Genomic DNA, 23083 nt, shown 5'->3' on the forward strand with positions numbered 1-23083 from the left:
TTTACCAATCTTTCCTATTATGTTTTCTGATGCTGAGGCAAACTCAGAAGGTCTTCCCCAACCCAAGGTTATAAAAATATTCTCTACTGGTCTAGTATTTATGGTTTCAGCAAGAATTTATTTTGGCATGAGTGGGGAGGATATAGCTCAGTGTTAGAGCATGTGTTTAGCATGCATGAGGTCCTGGGTTCAATCCCCAGTACTTCCATTAAAATAAATAAATAAACCTAATTACATCCCCCCAACCCCCCAAAAAGAATTTCTTCTCATATGGTAAGTGAGGTAGGAATCAGACCTTTTTCTAATGGTTAGCAAATTGTTGTATATTCATTTACTAATCTTTGTTTTCCCTATTAATTTAAAAAGCTACTATTATCAAAGATAAACTCCCCATACACACTTAGTTCTAAGACTGGAATTGTATTTTTTTCCATTATTCTTTCTGTTTTTGTACCAGTTAACGTATATTTTTTCCGATTTAGTCAAATTTTTATTAAAAGTAAATTGCTTATTCAAAAGTGATCATGGATAACTCAAAATGCAGAGCAAGAAGGATAAGAGAAACATCCTACTGGCCAATAGATTGTTTTAATTCTCTCATTATATGAAACTCAAACCTTTCGTTTTTAGGAAAGGTAAATTGTAACTTCAGTAGACAGCAATACAGAAGGATTCTGTCACACAGACTAGTTTCCATTTAGTCAATTATTTCTAGCTGTCTCAATTGGGATAGACGCATTTACAGAACTGGCTGTGCTTGAGCCTTCTTTGCAAGGACCTTTAGATCTGCAATGTGCTTGGCAATTGTCTCCTTTTCCTGCTGTGTAGAGATGCTCCGTACCACGTGCTTCTCCACCTAGTTTATCATGTGCTCTTGTTCCTTTTGACGCATCATATTCTGCACAGCGATGTGATAGTCCAGGCGATTCTTTACCTACCTGTATACTCTATGCAGCCGTTCCCGGTAAGTAAGCCCCAAAGCCATTGCAATGTTATTCCTCTGGACATCAAAAAGGTAATGGCGTTTCTGAACCAGTGCCTGCTGTGACTTCTCCAGGTCAATTGCATCCTGAATGTTTTGGATGGAATCCTGTTTCACCTCTTCTAGTTGGGCAATTTTTTCCTCGTTGAGTTTATCAGCAAATTTTCCAATAGAGGCACCATATTTTTTAACTACATAGACAAGCACCCCTATTGCTGACATGGCAGAGAAGGTCTCTGGAGTTATCACATATATTTCTTTGGACAGTAAATATAAGATAAGCCCAGTTCCAAGCATGTAGGGTCCTGTTACACCAGTTTTAGGATAAAGGAACTGGAAGAATTCTTCAGGGATCACCCCAAAAGGAACTTTTCCTCCATACTCAGGAAGAGGTGGCACAGGGGCAAGACTTGGCTGCCCTGTGTGAAAGATCCTTGTTGCCTGCAATACCCCTGGACCGAGGAGGGCTGCGTTCTTCAGAGAGGGGGCTGCTGCGGCGGCGGCAGAAAGTACCACCCGGGACAGCATTGTCAGGTAGTCCGCACGGCGGGCTCAGCGTCCCAGTGACCCGGACAGGAGAATCTGTCAGGGCCAGAAGCAAGATGGTCGCTCAGTTAACGTAGAATTTTAATTATGTTAACTTTTTAAAAATAGTTCAAATGTTGGTATCTTTTTGGTTTCTTTTTTTCACTTTTGTAAAGAAAAATAAAGTTGTGTTTCTTGTTTGAAAGAAAACATAAGTAAACCCTCTCCCTGCCCAGCCTCTCTCCTGCCCCTGCTGGGCACTGGGGTCACTGGCCCTGGACACGAGGGGCCAGGCTGGCCGGGCACTAGAAGAGGGGAGCTGAGCACTCTGTCAGGGCTTCCTCAGAGCCAGAGAGGAAGCAAGCATGCACCTCCCTAATCAGGTTCCAAGTCTGAAACAACGCTCAGTTTGGGAATGGGAAAAATTACATTTAATAGGAGTATAGAGTTTTATAGTATAGAGAACTGGAATTTTAAATGCCAAGAATAAGAAAAGATTTATTTACTTCCAGATAGTGACCAAACACTAGTAGAATTCACTGGAATTTCATTGAGGGACATGAAAGTTCAAGTTGAAATGCAGATTTGAAGGTATAGGGGTGTAATAAGGTTGCTTTCTATTTCTCTATTGAGTCCAGCTAATTCAGTAAAACTTAAGTTTGCCTATGTTGTGGAGAATTTTTAAATTTAATAGAGTAAAATACGCCAATAATATTTATCATACATGTATTCATGTGGTGTCTTAAGAAGTTCTTTCCTATCCCAGTGTTACAAAGATGTTCTCCTATATTTTCTCTTCAAATTTTTAAAGTTTTGTTTTTAACATTTACATTTTAATGCAGCAGAATTTCATTTATTGTATGTATACTGGGAGATAAAATCTTATTTTTAAATATGGATAACCAGTTATCCCAGCTTCATATATTTAGTCGCCCATCATTTCCCACACTGATTGATGCCACTTCTGTACTAAATTAAGTTTCCACACCTGCTTGGGTTTATTTGTGGGTTTTCTATTCTGATTCATAGGTCAACACCACAATGTCTCATGCCCTAGATTTCTCATGGTAAATACAATTGAAAATCTTAGACCAGATCCATATTATATATCATGATAATAGGGCAATGCTGTTGGTCATCTGAAACATACAGAATACATCATTCTGGCAAAGATGCCAAGTGTCAAAAATTAGTATCAACATGATTGATGGAGAATGGAAAAATGTCACGATGTAACATGGAAAGCTTTACTAAAAAGGAAGGACTCAACTTCACGTGTTCTAGCCCATATCCAGATCCTGAAACCCTAGTTGTTCTCACATAATACCTCTTTCTCTTTAGAGTCTGAAAATTAATGAAAATTTAGGAAAGTGTGAAAGTAACATTCCAAAACTTCAACTTGATGTCAACTCCAGTAAGAAACAGGTATAATAATGAAGGTAACAAAGAAATAATTTTAAAACCCTGGTTTAGACACTTTATACTCAGGTTTTCTGGGGTTTATCTGATCAGTTGTATAATAATTATGCTGCACGTGCATTTTGACAGCTTTTTGAAATTTTAGAGCAGTTGAGAGACTCATATATTCAAAGGGATTCTAATTAAAGGTTTAGAAGTGTTTGATTAAGTTTGCAATTAACACTTAAATGTTTTGGGGAATTTAATCTGTTTAATGCCTACATTGGATTTATCAGTTTATATACATGCTGTGTAAATATTCAGTGGAATGTTATTAATATTAAATGAATTCTAGATTCATATGATTAATAAATCAGAAAATAAACTATAAATAATAGTGTTTATTTCTCTTTCTGCACAGACATCATTTGGACATAATTTCAAAATGATAAGTCATATCTTTCCCCTGGTCTTTTTCTGCAAAATGGCTTTTTTATTTTTGGTCCTTAATTAGTTTAGTAAGTACTATAAAAGTGCTCTGTAGTTATTTTAATTGAAATTTCACTGAATCAATAAATTAATTTGAAATGAATTTTCCTCTTTATGAGAACACAAAGCATTTCTTCTGTTCCTGTTCTAAAAGGGAATGCTTCTGACATATTCCCAGTTAGGATGATGGCTTCTGCATTTGGTGAGGCTGATGAAAAACCCAGTGTCAATATTATTCTCATTTACTTGCATACGACCAAGACACTAGACCCTCATTAGACACAATCTGCAAATATTTTCTCCCATTCTTTGGTTTGTCTTTTCACTTTCTCATAGTACCTTTTGAAACACACAAGTTTTTTATTCTGATAAAATCCAATTTATTAATTTGGCCTTTGGTTGCTTGTGCTTTAGGTGTCATATCTAAGAAAACACTGCCTAACCCAAGGTGACAGAGATTTACTGCTATGTTTCCTGTAAGAGTTTTACAGTTTAGTTCTTACATGTAGAACTTTGATTTTGAGCTTATTTTTAATATATGGTATAGATGGAATCCAAATTCATTCTTTGGTGTGTGGCAATCTGGTTGTCTAAGCTCCATTTGTTGAAAGGACTATTTTTTTCACTACTGAATGGCCTTGCTACCCTTGTTGAACATCAATTGACCATACATGTATGGCTTTATTTTTGGACTTTTAATTCTATTCTATTGATGTATATGTTTACCCTATGCCAGTACCACACAGTCGTATGATGTTATGTAGTTTATGTAATATTATCACAATAAATTAATTTTTCACTTGTTGATTTTGTAGACTGTTTTCTTAACATTAAGTCTCTTCATATATTTTAATTTTGGTTTGTGAGCTCAACTTTGAATCTTAAGGATTTTTTCATTCTTTTTATTTTCTCCCTTCCCCTCTATGGTTACTTTTTCTTATTTGGTGGTTTTGTAGATGTGTTACCCCAATTCTCTGGTCTGGTATATGGCTTTTGGTTGTTGTTGTTAACAGAGGTACTGGGGATTGAACCCAAGACCTCATGCATGCTAAGCACACACTCTACCACTGAGCTATACCCTTGCCCCCTGGTATATGGCCTTTTAATGATTTAATGCTTCACTGTGATACTGGCAGCTTTGGTTATAGAATCCCTGGTAGCTTAGCTATGTTCCAAGTTTCCTGGCTTTCTATGCCTACAGCATCTGGAAGTAAAGCCTCAGGTAACATTCATTATTGTCAAAATTACTTCCTATTCTTTCCCTCTAACCTTTTGTCTTGCTAAAGAAAAGCTGAAAATATTTTTTTTTCTCTTAGTCTTGATTAAAAATTTATCATTTAATATTATTCTTTGATCTGCCATCTATTGTTACGGAGAAGTCTGCTACCAAGATAATTGTTGCTCTATGTGTAATCTGCATTTTCTCTCTAATAGTATTAAAGATTTTCTTTTATCTTTGATGTTCTGCAGGTTCACTGTGAAATGTTTACGTGTGGTGCATTATCTGTATCCTGTTTGCTTTTAGGCGTATACTTTCAGTCTAAGGACGCATATTTATTTGACTCTGAAATTCTCAATTTTTACCTCCTATGATATTTATCTTTCAGTTCCTCCATTAGATTCTTTTGGACTCTGATCAAATAAATATCCTTCATGCCTCTTAACTGTCATTTCACAATGTACATATTAAATTCTTTATCCCTTCTTACTGTGTCTATTGTCCAATCATGTTGACCCCACTTAACCATGAGTGTTGAGAATGTGGAGGAGCAGGTGAAATCTGGGGAGAGCACCCTTGCCCCTGTCATGGCCCCAGTGCATGTCTGTGCTCTGACCAGTCCACTTCACTTTTCAACATCATCCTGTCAATCTTCAGTTCTTAGGCTACCAGCTCTAATACCTGCTTTGGGTTATGCCCAATCCAGCCCTGGGTGTAAAGTCTTGTGTGCCCTTCATAGACCAGGGCCCTGAGTTGATTAATTGACTCCCTGGCTTCACTCACTACTCATGCTTTCTCTGGCCTCCTTTCTCTTTAGCGGTCTGGGCAGTCTTCTCCTCCATTTTGTCTGCAAATATCAGTACCCTCAGGCCTGTCAGTGTCCAAGGATGGCTTCAGCATTTCTCCCACCAGCAAATGGGGCTTTGCTGCCTCAAAACCTATAGTTTTCCAAAAGGGTGTATTAAGCCCTAGAATTCCTGTCTGCAGCCTCTAAGCTATACTGCAGCTTCAGTGAAAAGAGCACTGGATTTAAATTCAGAAGTTTTCATCATCACTTCAAATTTAACCATCAGCATAATAAATGATTATTATAATAACATCTATTATTTATTAATTGCCCAAGATGTGCTTATTTCTCTTCTTAGCTCATTACACATATTTCTCACAAAGAGTCTACAAAGCAGTATTATTTTTCCTATTTAACAGATAAGGCTTAGAGAACTCTAAAATACAAACTATGGTGAAAACAAAACTCTTCCTCTCCTCTTCTTGAGAAGCAGTTCTCAAAGTATTGTCTGGTGATCTGGGTCAATACTATTATCATATTAATACTAAGATTTTTATTTTCCTTTTTTATTCTAATTCTCTTAGGAGTTCTGAATACACCAGATTGAATTCAGAAGTAGAATAAAATCCAGCTGTCTCTATTCAGCCAGACATTAAAGAAAATTACAAAAGGTAAAACTATGTTACCTTCTCACTATTTTTTTAATTTTGGAAAGTGTGGCCTTTTTTTTTTAATATATAAACATGTTATTTCTGTTAATATGCAATGGGCTTGTTGTAATTTAAACTGAAAAACAGATTAAATATATTTTTAAGTTCTCAGTTTTTACTTCTGATACAGTAACTATAGATATAACTGACATAAACAGCTCCTTGGGGTCCTCAACAATTTCTAAGGTCTAAAGGAGTCCCAAGACAAAAAAAAAATTGTTGAAAACCACTATCATAGAGTAATCCCACTTTCCAGAGATAAATATATCTGTGATTTCTTAGGTATCTCCCTTTTTTTCCCTAAGCATATAACAGCAAAAAGCATATTTACACACACACACACACACATATGTACATATATATATATATATATATATATATATATATATATATATATATATATGCTCTATAGCTGATTTTCAATGTTCTACTAATTGTATATTTCTTTTTATATACGTTTGGTATTTTTATATCAGTTCTCCTAGAGGCTCAGAATCCTGTACGAGGGGTAGACATGTAAGCATCACAGGGAGGAGGAAAAGTGGGGCCAGAGGCAGAGCAGTCAGGCGAGGGTCCACACAGAAGGTCATATCTTGAGCCTGTTTTGTTTTATGACTTAAATTCTTAAAAGAATCTTGTACGTGCAAATATTTGAACAATCTTTATCTGGCCAGTCTATAATTTGACTTCACTAAATGTTTACTCACTCATTCTTCCAGAATTCATTTTGGTGAGAGATACACATTGAGTGTGTGTTGGATTTAAATGACTGGTTTCTTAAATTATTATCTAGCTATCTACTTGTCATTTAATAAATGCTCTCTGTCAGTTCTTTTGTGATACTGATGGTTGGATTATACAGTTTTTAGAGTTCTATTCTGCTCCAGTGATCTCTTACATTCTATGGCAGAATTGGAAGCCAAGCACTTCGGTCTCTACCATGTTCTAATACTTCATTGCTCCTTTGTAAGTTCTGGAATTGTGTGACCTGTTCATTTCTCATGAAATATAGAAGCATTTTGCTGCTTTCTAAGATAAAAATCTTGTTGGAGTATCAATCTGAATTATGTGTAACTTCTAAATAAACCATTGAAAAATTACTATTTGTCATTTATAACACCTGTGGATATGACCTTGCCTACATCTGAAAGAGGATTTGAGTCAGTATTGATGGAAAACTCTTCAGGTTCTGCTGGACCACCTCCCCCCTACCCGCCCCCCCACCGCCGCTGCCCCATGCAAGCCATTCCTCCTCCCCCTAGTTCATTCTCTTGCTTTTTTGAATATGCTTTAATGTAGACCTGTGGCCTTGAACTTTATTCTTTTTCCTTTACTTCTCTTTTTATTATTGTTCACTTCCTTTTGACAGTTTCCTTGGATTCCAGCCTGTGTTCCCCACTAGGTGCTATGTCTTTCCCCTACTGCTTTGATTCTGCTATCTTAGACTATCTGCTAGTCTCTCCTGTTTTCCTCTTCCAGCTCTAGATCCTAGAACTCCAGCCAGAGTTAGCAGATGTTTATTCTCCTATGTATTAATGTGCCTTGCTATTCTTGCTCAAAACTTTTATTTATATTTATCGAAGTTTTATTATTTTCATTATGAAGCTATGTATTGTTATTTTATCCCAATGTCTTTGTGTGTGTGTAGTATGTATATTGTGTATGTGTGCATGTGTGTGTCTGTGTGTGTTATATTAAGGTAGGGCCTTTCCTGTTTAGTGTCTCCATTTATTTTTAATACTTTAAAATATTACTGATTTTTTTTTGCCTTGAAACTGACATGTCTTAGTCCATTACAAAAATTAATGCTATTAGTTTTTACCAATTCTTGGAAATGTTCTAGCTATACAGTTATTATCTACAGATAATAAAACATTTTCATTCTTTCCAGGATTTATTGCCCTCATCTAGAGGAGTAAGAGAACACAGCATCACTGGCCAGACATCATATTCATAAGAATGGGCATCAGTGCCACTGGTGATGACAAAGCACCTTCATTAGTGATGTAGCATACAGAGGTACATCCACTCAGCAGACCAGAGAGACTCAAGGCACACGTGTGAGATGCTCACTGGAGACTTCCAGAAACAACAGAAGGAGAATCTGTAGTGTGGGAAACATGTAAACCGAAGCCAGAAAAACCTGGTTTCTTACCAGATCCTGATTATTATTTCTGATATGCCCCTTGGCCTTTGAGACTAGAGGAATATGAAGTAGACAACATCAACTATGAAAGAGTTGAACAGCTGCAATGAAAATTAAAAAGGAATTATAAAAATTCCTGGAAATAGCAGAGAAGAAGGCAAGAAGAGTCAGTAACTCAAAGAATAAAGTTAAATCTCAAATCTCAATCCTAGAGAAATGCCACAGACAAATTAAACACCACCAGGTCTAGGCACTGAGAAAACAATGACAAAGGTTAGAGTTCCCAGACTTTTGAAGTTCACAAATTGGTATTTTCTTCCTCCTTTAAAAAATTTTGAGGACTGACATAGTGTCATCTTTCTATTAAGCCAAGTAAGAATGTTAAAAAAGAAACACAACATCACCATTTCTTTATAAAAGAAAAAACATTTGTAACCAAAAATTTAGGACTGGCACAGGCTATGAATAAAGACTAGTTTTGTAAATTGAAAACAGTCATCTTTATTGCGAACTAATTTTATTTGTCCTTCTATTTCTAAATTAGCCAGAGATAAAAGGAAACTTCATCAGGGACTGGCACTGGTCCACCGACTAGTGTAAGGATATCACACTAGGGAGTGTTAAAAATATCTGACAACTGTATGAAATGGGTACTAACCAGTGAGAATAAATGTCATCACGAGAATGAGCATTAACCACACACAACTGAAAATAAGACCTGAAGAGTGTCACAAATATAAATCTAACCTGTGCACAATTGTGGTGCCAAACAAGATGTGAGGAACAATTAAAATAAACCGTAATTATGAAACTAAGACATCAACCTAAAATAATTTTCTTGAACTGATAAAAAGCATGTGTCCCAGAGTTTGAGATTTAACATTCTTCCATCAACATAAAGGAAGACCGAGAGTTACCAATATGTTGATTTTTCAGATTACAAATTTAAAGAACTTGAAGTACATACACCCGGGGTAAGAGGAGACCTAACATTCAAAGGTGGGAAGAAAAGAAAATCTTTACTTTCATAACTCAAAGATTAGAGGACTAAAGAGACTGGGGAAATACTTAGAGAACACTTAGGGGATATGTTTTCTCACTACAGATCAATTATTTTGCTAAGTTGCTGTTCTCTTTGAAGGAAGAAAGAAAACATTTCCCAAGCCACAATAATAGAAAATTCCCTGCCTTTAGTGAATACTATAATGATTCACTGAACTGGTTTTACAGAGAGCTACAGACTGAAAGGACAAGTGGCCAACATCTTAACATGGATCAGAGACAACTGTGAAGTACAAAATATGCTTTGATAACTATGGGGCCTCAGAAATGCGGTCATAAAAGGTTTTAAGATTATTGGGAAATTACAAGGAAGGTTAGGTGCAGGTGGGTCTCAGTGCAGTAAAGGAAAAGGGGCTAAACAGTAAAACAAAATAAAGCAAAACTCTAGTTCTCTAGAAGGTCATGCAAAGATTTTTTTAAAAGTTAAGACTATATATTTTTAAAAATGTAAGTTTCACAGAAAAACTGAGGGGAAACGACAGAGATTTCTCGTATGTCCTCTGCTCCCACATATGCAGTATGCACCCCACCTCCCATTATCAATACCCCCCTCAACAGAATGGTGCATTTGTTACAACTGATGAACCCACACTGACACATCCTAATCACCCAAAGTCCATACTTCACATAATAGTCCCCTCTTGGTGGTGTACATTCTGTGGGTTTGGACAAATGTATAATGACATGTATCCATCATTGTAGGATCATACAGAGTATATTCACTGCCCTAAAAAATACTCCATGTTCTGCCTATTTATCCCTCCAACCCCTACCAACCACTGATCTTTTTACTGCCTCCACAGTCTTGCCTTTTCCAGAACGTCATGTAGCTGGAATCACACAGTATAAAGTCTTTTCAGACTGGTTTCTTTCACTTAGCAGTATACATTTAAGGTTCCTCCATGTCTTTTCATGGCTTGATAACTCATTTCTTTTTAGCAATGAATAATATTCCATTGTCGGGATGTTCCACAGTTTATTTATCCATTCACCTACTGAAGAACATCTTAGTTGCTTCCAAGTTTTGGCACAACATCCGTTGTGCAGGTTTTTGTGTGGATATACCTATTCAGTCCTTTGGGTAAATATCAAGGAGTGCAATTTTTGGATCATGTGATAAAAGTATGTTTAGTTTTGTAAGAAATCACCAAACTGTCTTCCAAAGTGTATGCACCATTTTGCATTCCCACCAGCAATGAATAAGAGTGCCTGTTGCTCACATATTTGCCAACATCTGGTTTTGTCAGTGCTCCAGATTTTGGCTATTCTAATAGGTGTGTAGTCATATCTCACTGTTTTATTTTGCATTTCCCTGATGACATATGATGTGGAGCATCTTTTCACATGCTTATTTTCCATTTGTCTATCTTTTCTGATGAGGCATCTATTAAGGTCTTTGGCACATTTTTAATCAGGTTGTTTGTCTTCCTACTGAATTTTAAGAGTTCTTTGTATATTCTGGGTAACAGTCCTTTATCATGTGTCCTTTGCAGGTATTACTCCCAGTTGGTGGCCTGTCTTTGCATTCTCTTGACATTATCTTTTGCAGAGCAAAAGCTTTTAATTTTACTGAAGTCCAGCTAATCAATTATTTCTTTCATAGATTGTACACTTGCTGTTGTATCTAAAAAGTCATCTCCATATCCAAGATTATCTAGGTTTGCTCCTATGCCATCTTCTAGGAGTTTTATGGCTTTGTGTTTTACTTTTAGGTCTGTGATTCATCATCAGTTAACATTTATGAAGGGTATATGCAAAGATTTTTTTAAATTATTATTTATAAACAGACATTAAAATTAAATAAAGGTAGTGATATAATAAGCTTAGATGCTTTTTAAAGTTGATTAGCTCCCTGCGGAGAAGACTGGAGAAGTATTTATGCATTTACCCTTTGACTGAGCAGTCCCAGTTCTAGAACTACCCTCCAGATACATCTCCACAAATATAAGACAACATATGCAGAAGGCTACTCACTGAAGCATTTTTAAAATAGTAAAACCTATTAAAATGTGAGAGAATACAAATTCCGGTTAGTAGGAGCATAGTTAAACTGTAACTACCTAATGGACTACCATGCAGCTACAAAAATAATTAGAAAGATTTCTATAAATTGATATGGAACAATTTTCATTTTAGTTTCCACAATTAAGTAGGAAAAAAGGTGCAAAATAATGTATACAGAGAATGCTTCCTTTTGTGTAAGAAAGAGGGTGAGAATTAGGATATAAATATATGCCCACTTTTATAAAAAGAAACATAAGGAGAAATTACCAACTAATGACAGTCATTACTTAAACTGAGTGGCTGTCTCATACGGTCACGTAGCGTGTGAGAGCAGAGTGGAGGAGAGAAGGTTAGGAGTCAGTATCTAAGTATATTTTTATCTAAATGTACCTTTTCACTTTATCTGAGTATACATTTTCATATAGTTTTGATTTTTGAATAATGTGAATGCTTTATATATTCAGAAAATAAAATTAAATAACAAAGATCTAAAAAGAAAACACCTGCAACTGAATATAAAGATAAGGAAAAAACTAAGTGTATATTAAATTGATAATATAACACAGGAAAATAGAATTTTTTCAAATGATTTTTGAATACAGCACTGTGGCTTTCCATCTCTAGTAGCACCTATTCTAAGGAAAAGATTAAACTGCAAAGAAATCCTGAGCTATTTATAATACTCTATTTTTCGTAGTAATATTAGTATTGTAATTCTGAAGCAGTTTTATGTATCTTGTGAAATAAAGAGAATATGTAGGTACCAAGTTTTATTGTATGAAAAAAAGAAAAATGTGATATAAACAAATATCACAAACTGCTTAAGACATTAAATCTTAATGGGAAATATTAGTATGAATGACCAATTTTACATATATGCTCAGTTGGGGTCAGTTGAATATGGACTGGGTATTAGTCGATGTTACAGATTATTATTACTCTTTAGGTGTCAAAATGATATTGTATTTATGTATGAGGATCTCTTTACTCCTCAGATACCTAAGGCTATGTGTGTATTTTGGAGTGTAGTTCATGGATTCTGCATCTTTCAAATGGATCAGCAAAAATAGATCACTATTTCTCATGCTTAAATTGTTCAAAATTTAGCGTCCATGCAAGCAGGAAAAAAAGAGAAAGATACAGGCAGAAAGAAAGAGAAAGCAAAAACCTAATAAAACTGATTTATGAAGAGATAGAAAAAATCTGAATAATTTAATAACAATTAAGCAAATTAATCTACAATTTGAAAATTTTCCATAGAGAAAAATCTAAACCTAAATGTCTTAATGAATAAATTCTACCCAAATTTAAAGAAGAAATAACACCAGCATAGTAGAAACTCCTCCAGAGAACTAAGAAAAGAGGACACTTTCCCATATGTTTGATGAGGCCCTATAAATTTGAACCCAAAACTTAATAAGGACATTGTAAGAAAATTATAGGCCAATGTCATTCATGAACATACACGCAAAATTCCAAAGTAAATAAATAAATGTAAAATTCCAAACAATGTTAGCAAATTAGAGGCTCCATTTCCAGCAGTGACAGAATAGGTTGTATCAGACTGATCTCCCCCCAATAATGGTTATAATCTCTGGGCACCAGAGCAACCAAATGCAGGCAGATATCACAGGCAATACGAGCCTTAAAAGAAGGGAAACACATTGGTTTGACTTCTATTTGCTGACTACGTACCTAACAGCCACCCTAACTCAGTGTTGCACACAGGAAATGGAGCTCAGTTAGGAAGCAGCAGGCTCACTTGTGCCAAGGACTCAGAGCCTGGGGCTGCTGAAGTGACTGGAAGTTAAGAGAAGAAATCTTAGCAAAGAGCAGCCAAAGAAAGGATTCTCAAAATCTGTGTAAAACTCTTCTCAGATCCTTGATTGGCTCCTCAACTGTGCAGGCATAAGGCAAGAGTCCAAGAAACCCAGCAGAAAGCAGCAGAAGACAGGCTAAAAGAGCTAAGCAGGGATTTCAGCATCTTCTTGGGAGGCAAAGTTTGGAGTTCAAGTCATGACAAATTAGGGGAACCAGGTAAATAAACATTTCAGGTTTGCCATCGAAATGCCAGAAGAGTCACCTTAAAATAAAGCAGAGAAGAAGTAATTATAGCAAAAGGCTAACAATTGGTAAATCTGAGTTAAGGGTATATGGGTGCTCATTGTACTATTCTTCCAATTTTTTATGTATGTTTGAAGTTTTTCAAGCACAGAGTTGGGAGAAAGCATTGATTAGGACTTTCTAATGGCAGACTGCCTAAATGTACCTAGCTCTCCTCTCTTCAGTGCCTCTCCCCCAGTTATAGAAAAGGGTCGGAATTCGCAAGGAGAAAGAGTGAATGTTTGGAGGTAACAACCCAGAATTTAGGGGGCTGAAAAACAAATGTAACTGATTTTCCCAGTTGGAAAAACAAAGCTGCAGTCAAATCCAGAAATGCAGAAGTCCCATAAGTAGACGGGCTCACACTCCCAAACTCCAGAAAGGCCCTAGAATTGTGTGTAACTTGATGATGAAGCATACGGCTTTGAAAAGAAAAAAAATCCACAAAAGAAGCAATTAGGTGTTCACATCCCCTCTCTGACATTTTACAGATGATTGCCTGGCCTCCCACCTCAGCGGAAGACTGAAAGTTAATTGTGTGGAGAAGATCAACTAGAGGGATTTGATGGGAGGACACCGAGCACATGTAACAGCTGGAGTACTGCAGTGGAAACTGGAGAATGAAATTAAATGATGAGACCCTCCCAATCTCTTCTGATTTCTCAGCTTCCAGATTGATGACAGACAAAATGACATCCCCTCTAAACATACACAAAGGTGATTAGGGGTTACTGTATGGGGAAATCCACCTGACTAAGAGAAAACATCTGAATATCAACACTTTGTAGTTCTCAAATGAAATAGATTTGTGCTTCCTGGTTCACCCAACTGAAAAAGCAAACAAACTACAACAGCCCCATGCATACAATGCTTCTAGTCACCATTGTGCTGTCTCTAAATATGAATGGACCAGCCAAAGATTTCCAGATACTTATGGCACATGCATAAGACAAGTTCAATAAGATGATGCTTAAGACCTGCAAGTGGAGTTTCTGAGCCATACATTGCTCAGGCAAGGGTTTCATATAAAATATAAAAGTTGTCTGTAGTCCAGATTAGAAATAATCCTTTTTTAATAATGGACATCCAGTGTTTTTAGGGCTCATTAGCGCTTACTAAGGGCTCATGTCCTATTTTCTCTTCCAACAGTCCTATTTTCTTCCTCAAAAGTGAAGACAAGATGGGGACTCCTTGTTAAAGGTGGTTTTTCAGCCACAGCTTTTACCTTCTCGTCTTCCTAAAATCCTATTAAAATGATAATAAAGAAAAAAAAAACACTTTTAATCCCCATACCTTTTTCTCAAGTCTTTCCTTCTCTAATATAATTGTCTGTAATGTTTCTATTCTCTGTTGCTTCCAAATCCATTTTATATTTATTTCTGAATCTGTGAAAATAGGCTCTCTCTGTCTCCCTCCTTCCCTCCCTCTCTCTCCTCTCTCTCCCTCCGTCTCTCCTTTCCTCTCCAGCTTTCCCAGCTAACCTCTCGTCTCTAGTTTTAGGATCTCTTTGAGTCTTCATTATTACAGAGTCTATAATATCTTTAATTTCTCAAACATGCAAAATAGTTACTTTCCAAAATTTCAATCTACGTTCTGGAGTAAGTTTTCATGCACATTTTTACATCCCACAATTATACACTGCAGTGTTTACTTACTTCTTTGTGGCCAAAGTTTACACAAATTCTGTTTCTTTTTCCTGTTCATACCTACTGTTTGTCTAAGAATATTCTCCTTTCTCTTCCCCTGAGCTCTGTCCTTAGACCTTAAGGTGGCCTGGCCGATACTACCTTGTTAGCCAGTCAGCTGGCAAGGCTGCTGGGGGAAGAAGAGGAGCTATAATTGTAGACAAGTTTATTGAAAATCATTGCTTTATGTTCTGATCTCTATGGAAAAAAAAAGCATACCCCAGTTCTGTTTGCACTTCCTCTTTTCCCATTGCCCCTACTACATAATGGTTTAGGTGCTTGATGAGACAAAATTCTGAGTTAGAAGAACTTAATTTACATAGTTACATAGAAAAAGCTTGAAGGAGTTTGTTTAGACCATAAAAATGCCTTTCAGAAACTCACTGGGATTAATGCTTGGCAGCGTGCCATTTTTTGTCTGCGGTCCTGTCTTCTGGCACTGCCTAGGCTAGACAATCACAGAAGTCTCTTCCTTACTGCGTGGAAGAAATAGAGACTTTTAGTTTATTTGAACAATTATTTCTACTGACTGCCAGGTGTTAGGTAAGTTCCAGTTATAAGATGTTTGTTCGTTCATTCAGCCTGCATGTACTGCAGACCCACATGGTGCCAAGCACTGAGGTAGACGTGGGCACACAGGGATGCCTGAAACAACATCAGTGCCTCCAGGGTCTTTGGGGACAGATAAACATGTAAACCAGTAACTGCAGTGTGATACTGTAAGTGCTACAGACGGGATCCAAAGGGAGTACTGCGGATGGTACTCTTAAACCTGGCTAGGAAGGCGAAAGAAAGTCCTTCAGGACAGGTGACACTGAGATGAGTCTTGAAAGGTAACACAAGAGTTTACCAAGTTGACAAGGCCATGCTAGAAAGAAGGAACATCTTGAGTAAAGTCTTGGATTTAAGAAAGATCACATCTAGGAAAAAGATCGTGTATAGTCTGGCTTGCCTGCAATTCACAAGCATGTTGAGGAGAGGCAGTAAATGAGAGTGGAAAGATATTCATGGCAAAGATCTTAATAGATTTTATATGTCAAGACAACAAGTTGGGGATTTTTCCTACAGATCATGAACATGTCAAAAGGATTTTTTAAAAATAGAAGATGACATCTTTTAATCTGCTTAAAAACAGCCAAAAACAACTTACCTGAAACAGGCCAAATTCTTGCTCTTCATTCTACTGACGATCAGATTTGTTTGATTAATCGATAATTTATCAAATATGGATATAATTCTACATTAGGGACAATCTGTGAGTTAGCAAAGACACTCTCTGTGACCAAACTTTGATCAGGCTCCTCTGAGATTAGACCTTTCAGATTAGACCTTGACCTTGGCCCCCATAGTTGGCAGGGGGGTATGTCTTCAGGGTTCAGTTTTAGCTAGAATCCTGCTAAGTCAGTTTAGAGAGAACTACCCAACCTTGATGTCTGATCACCCCATCCTGCCTTCAGCAAGAATCCTGTCAAGTAGGTTTAGCAACAATCCCCCTGCCTTTGATGTCTCTTCTTCCCTATTTTCCATCCACTGACCTCCACGTTTGGTTCTGTGACTATAATCCCCAGTTGTTTTTGTTGTATTCAGAACTGAGAGTAGTTCCATACTGAGGTAGCTTTTTGTCTGCTGCAATAGTTCCTGAATAAAATCTGTCACTGCTTTAACTACTATCCAGCTCTGTTTCTCTTTGACAGTTACATATAAGACTTTATTGTCTGCTGTGTATGTATGTCTATACACACACACACACATGAACACACACATATATGTATATATATAAAAATAAATATAAGCATAGGGGGTGAAGGGTATAGGTCAGTGGTAGAGTGCACGCTTAGCATCCATGAGGTTCTGGGTTCAATCCCCAGTACCTCCATTAAAAAAAAAAAAGACTTAAATATAAGACCCCAAACCATAAAACTCCTAGAAGAAAAAATAGGGAAAATTCCTTGACGTTGGTCTTGGCAAAGACTTTTTGGATATGACATCAAAATCATAAGCAAGAAAAGCAAAAATAAACAAAAGGACTATATCAAACTAAGAAGCTTCTACACAGCAAAAGAAACAACAAAATGAGAAGGTAACCTATGGAATGGGAGAAATTATTTGCAAAATATATATCTGATAAAGGGTTAATATCAAAATATATAGGGAACTCATACACCTCAACATCAAAAAAAAAAAAGAACAAAAAAACCCCCAAATAAGCCAACTTAAAAATGAGCAGAGGTTCTGAACAGATATCTTTCCAAATGAGAAAAACAAATAGACAACAGGTATATGAAAAGATGCTCAACATCACTAATTATCAGGGAAATGCAAATCAAAACTTCAATGAGATATCACCTCATATCTGTCAGAATGGCTATCATCAAAAAGACAAGAGATAAGCATTGGTGAGGATATTGAGAAAATGGAACACTTGAGCACTGTGGCTGGGAAGGTAAATTGGTGCAGCCAGTGTGGAAAGAGTATGAAGGTTTCTTAAAATATTAAAAATAGGGAGAGGGTAATAGCTCAGTGGTAGAGTGCATGCTTAGCATGCATGAGGTCCTGGGTTGAATCTCCAGTACCTCCATTAAAAAAAATAGAACTACCAGATGATCCAGCAACCCCACTTCTGGGTATATATATCCAAAGGAAATAAAACCACTTTCTTGGAAAGACAGCTGTACTTCCACGTTCGCTGCAGTATTATTCACAGTAGACAAGATATGAAGAGCAACCTAAATGTTCATTAGTGGATGAATAGATAAATAAGATGAGATACACACTCACACACATAAACACACACTTGACTATTATTCAGCCTTAATAAAGGAAATCCTACTATTTGTGACAAAGTGCAAGAAACTGGAGGACATTATGCTAAGTAAAATAAACCAGATATAGAAAGACAAATGTTACATGATCTCACTTGTATTTGGAACTAAAAATGCTGAACTTAAAGTAATAAGAGTAGAGTCGTAACAAAGTAAGAAGATTAAGGGTGGTTACCAGAGCTGGGACACTGAGGAAAGTGAGAAATTAAAAAAAAAGAAAGAAAACAGACAGTGATTGTCAAGGTCTAGGGGGAGGGGGGTCAAGGAGCTACTGTTTAATAGATATAGAGTTTCAGTTCTACAAGATGAACAGTTCTGGTGATGGTGGTGATGGTCACACAACAACATGAATGCACTTAATGCCACTGAACTTCACACTTAAAAATGGTTAAGATAGTAAGTTTTATGTTATACGTATTTTACAACAATTTTAAAAACTGGAAAAACTAAAAAAATGTTTCTGGAAAAAAAGAAGAAGAAAAGATGAGGGAGAACAGATAATTTCCCACATTCCTTAGAAAAAATCCAGTGCTTACCATGGTCTCCAAGGTTCCAAAGGTCCTGCACTTCCTGCCCCCCACCCCACCCAGCACTACACCCTCAGTTCCTAACAATCTTCTTCTCACTCACTGTGTTCCAGCCATCCCAGCCTCCTAGCTATCCCTAGTCCCTGCTGCCTCAAAGACTTGGATCTCAATGTTCTGCTGCCTGGAACGCACACTCATTGTTCTCCAAGTTTCCACCTCTGCCCCATCCCAACTTATCACATAGCTTAGAAAACAGACAGCAATTACATGGGGAAAGACTGCCTTTAAATTTGGAAGAAATATGACAAAACAACCAGTCTATAGTAAGGGAGACTCCATTCTTATAAATGATTGTGAATTTGAATAAGCCAGTCTGTCTGTCTGTCTGCCTGCCTGTCTGTCTGTCTGTCTATCTATCTATCTATGCAAATTATATGTTAAGTTATGGAAATGTGAAGTAGAAAGACTTCTCAGTCAGAGGTAGACTCCTGTGGAGAAGCATTCTGTGGAGTGTATCTACAAATCTCTACTAAATGAACTGAAAAATTAAGTAAGTCAGCGGGCATTTCTTTGGAATATTTCTTTTAAAATATGTTTCTTTGGTAAGAAATAACAAGGTATAGGAGAGAAAATTCAGATAAGAATCCAAAGAAAGAGAAGGGGTGGTTGGCAACTGAGAAAAGTCACTGCTGAGCCACAAACTTAGGAGCCAGAACAGGACATTTCAGGCAAAGCAGTCTGAAAGACCAAGTGCAGATGACTGGAAGAAGAACTGGCCCAGGTAGTTTCCCAGCTGATAACCAAGGAAGAGAAAGAGAGTTGGCATCTACGTCTCATCAGCAGATAAGATAATATTTAAAAGAAATACTGCAAAGAAATGCCTGATGACTTCCTTAATTTCATGATCCTAGAAAAGGTATGAAGCCCCTACAGCTATAAGTAAACTTTTCTTCTGTGATCTTGTGCAAGATCCTATTCAGCTAGACACATTGTCCTGACATTAAGAAATGCTACCCAAGGTCAGTAGGCCAGACAATCCAAATGGGTAATTTGGCACCAAGGACTTGAAGACCCAGATCTTACAAGCTTGATCATTGGGATTATCTGAGACATCATATAGCTGAAACAGTTTTGGAAATGATGAACAAAGTAAGCAGTGTCATACTTCCAGATCTCGAAACTTACACAAAGCAACAGCAATCAAGACAGTGTGATATTGGCATAAGGACAGACATAGAGACCAATGGACTGGAACTGAGAGTCTAGAAATAAGCTTATGTATCTAAGGTTAACTAATTTTTGACAATAGTGCCAACACAGTCCAGTGGAGGAAGAACAGTCTTTTCAACAAAGAATGCTGGTACAACTGGATTACCATATGCAAAAGAATGGTATCGGCTCATATCTTACATCATTTACAAAAATAAACTCAAAATGGATTAAAGACCTAAATGTAAGAGCTAAAATAATAAAATTCTTAGAAAAAAACACAGGGTAAATCTTCATGACCTCAGATTTGGCAATGTTTCTTAGATATGACCAAAAGTACATATAAAAAAAGAAAAAATAAACTAGTTCATCAAAACTAAAAATTTTTATATGACCCAGGAATCCCACTCCTGGGCTTGTATCCAGAAGGAAATCTACTTCAGGATGACACCTGCACCCCAATGTTCATAGCAGCACTATTTACAATAGCCAAAACATGGAAACAGCCTAAATGTCCATCAACAGGTGACTGGATAAAGAAGATGTGGTATATTTATACAATGGAATACTACTCAGCCATAAAAACCGACAACATAATGCCATTTGCAGCAACATGGATGCTCCTGGAGAATGTCATTCTAAGTGAAGTAAGCCAGAAAGAGAAAGAAAAATACCATATGAGATCGCTCATATGTGGAATCTAAAAAACAAAAACAAACAAACAAACAAAAACAAAGCGTAAATACAGGACAGAAATAGACTCACAGACAGAGAATACAGACTTGTGGTTACCAGTGGGGTGGAGGGTGGGAAGGGATAGACTGGGATTTCAAAATTGTAGAATAGATAAACAAGATTACACTGTATAGCACAGGGAAATATACACAAAATGTTATGATAACTCACAGAGAAAAAAATGTGACAATGAGTGTGTATATGTCCATGAATGACTGAAAAATTGTGCTGAACACTGGAATTTGACACAACATTGTAAAATGATTATAAGTCAATAAAAAATGTTAAAAAAAAAAACTAAAAATTTTTGTGCATCAAAGGATATGATAAAAAAAAAAAAGTGAAAAGACAACCCCAGAATGGGAGAAAGTATTTCTGAATCATTTATCTGATAAGGTTCTAGTACCTAGAATATATAAAAAACTCTTATAATTCAATGACAAAAAGACAAACAGCCCAAATTAAAAATGAGCAAAGTACATAATTTGTCCTTTCACAGGAAGATTTACAAACAACCAACAAGCACATGATTAGATATTCAACATCATTAGTCATTAGGGAAATGTAAATCAAAACCACAATGAAATACCACACTTCATACCCACTAGGATAATGATAATTTAGGGGGAAAAAAACAGAATATAAGAAGTATTGGCAAGGATGCAGATTAACTGAAGCCCTCATTCACTGATGGTAGGAATTCGAAATGCTGAATCCACAATGGAAAGCAGTTTGGCAGTTCCTCAAAAAGCTAAACATAAAACTACCATAAGATCCAGCAACTGTACTCCTAGGTACATAACCAAAAGAATTGAAAACAGGAGTTCAAATAAATATCCATATATGAATGTTCATAGCAGCACTACTGACAACTGCCAAAAGTAGATACAATCCAAATAACCACCAACGGAAGAATGGATAAACAAAAGGTAGTATAGCTATCACAATGGAATATTATTTGGTCATTAAAAGTAATGAAATACTGATACATGTTGTAATATGGACAAACCTTGAAAACATTATGCTATGTGAAAAAAAGCCAGTCACAAAAGACCACATATTACATGATTCCATTTATATGAAATGTCCAAAATAGGCAAATCAGGAGACATAGAAAGTAGTGGTTGCTTAGAAGTGAGGGTTTTGATAGGAAATGGGGAATGGCTGCTAATGGGTATAGTATTTCTTTTGGAGATAATGAAAATGTCCTAAAACTGAATGTGGTGATGGTTGCACATTTCTAGGTCTATATTAAGAAATATTGAATTGCACTCTTTAAATGAACGAATTGTATGGTATGTGAATTACATCTCAATAAAGCTATTTAAACAATATGCAGTAAAGATGAAATAAAGAGTAATTTCCAACTATTTTATTTTGCTCCTTAAAGATACAAGGCATTTTTCCTCTTATAAAATTAATAATATTTTAATATAATGTTATATTAATAATATTATAATAATATTATTTTTAAATTGTAGTGAGAGTAATAGCTTTTTGAAAACCTTCATTTAACACTTTGTAATACACTGAGTCAACAATTTGGTTTCAAGTTCCAAGTATTTTGATCTTTAGTTTTTAACGGCATTCATAAATGAAAATTATACCTCACAATAATGCAGAGATCTAAATGGCATAACTGTTTCAAAGGGAACAAGTTTCTCTGGCGATACTTACTAAAAATAAAACTAATTTTTCAATCCTTTCCACCATCCAATAGAAATTTTCATATAAATTTGAGAGGAAATATCCTTAGTTGGTCTTGGAAATAAGTAAGAAAGTGCTACATTTACATATTTTAAACAGCTGAGTTTAAAATCTATGGAAACCCTTTAGAATATTTTTTGAATGTTAGAAAATTGTTTCTACATTTTTAAGGTATGTATATAGGAGATTTTTACTGGTGACGTAACATTTTCAGCAACAGAAATCACAACGGAAATGTTTCCAAAAAATCGTTTTCAAAATGTTCACTCCATGCCTTGATTTTACTTCATTAATAAAATATCACATTTTCTTTAAAGAAGAAATTAAATGAGTTTATTTCTTCAAAACTGTCGGCTAGTTAGTATACTAATGACATGGTTACTGCTGAAAAGGTCAGCAAATGCAGAATGTTTACTTTTCTTTAAAGAGAAGTCTGTGTAGTTCAGATTGAGCTTGACAATTATTTTAATATTCCGTACATAAAATAATATGTGGAGCTTAAAAGATTTTTATAATCATATCTCATTCCATAAATAAGCATTGTGAAGAGTCCTCTATATAAGAAAAATCAATCCACTTAGCTAGACTTGTAAACTACAAAGCATTAACAAAATCTGAAAGCAAAAAAGATGTGAGAATACTTCATGAACCCCATGTCTTTATTGGATAAAACCTATGCCACATTTGATTGTCTGGCAGACTAAATGGAAGCTCACTGTCATTCACATATCACACAGGAATAAGGGAAACATTCTAAAGATGACAGAGTAGAAAAATGGAAAGTACTTGGGTCCTTGATGTCATTGTTCTGCTGCTGAACTAACCAAACCTGGGATCATCTATCACCAGATTCTTATTGTGTGAAATAGTAAATCCTCATTTTTAAGCCACTCTTAAGCTTTCTTTTTACTTGCTGCCCAGTGCAATCTAACGTGTGCACTGGCTCAGGGTCTTCATGCCTGCTATTCATCCT

General features: G+C 36.1%; 1 pseudogene; it reads right to left on the reverse strand.

Annotated features, from left to right (window-relative positions):
- Positions 1-552: 552 nt before the first annotated feature.
- Positions 553-1579, reverse strand: LOC105093967 (ATP synthase F(0) complex subunit B1, mitochondrial-like; annotated as a pseudogene).
- Positions 1580-23083: the final 21504 nt, after the last annotated feature.

The sequence above is a fragment of the Camelus dromedarius genome, chromosome 12 (genome assembly GCF_036321535.1).
Source record: "Camelus dromedarius isolate mCamDro1 chromosome 12, mCamDro1.pat, whole genome shotgun sequence".
NCBI lineage: Eukaryota > Metazoa > Chordata > Mammalia > Artiodactyla > Camelidae > Camelus > Camelus dromedarius.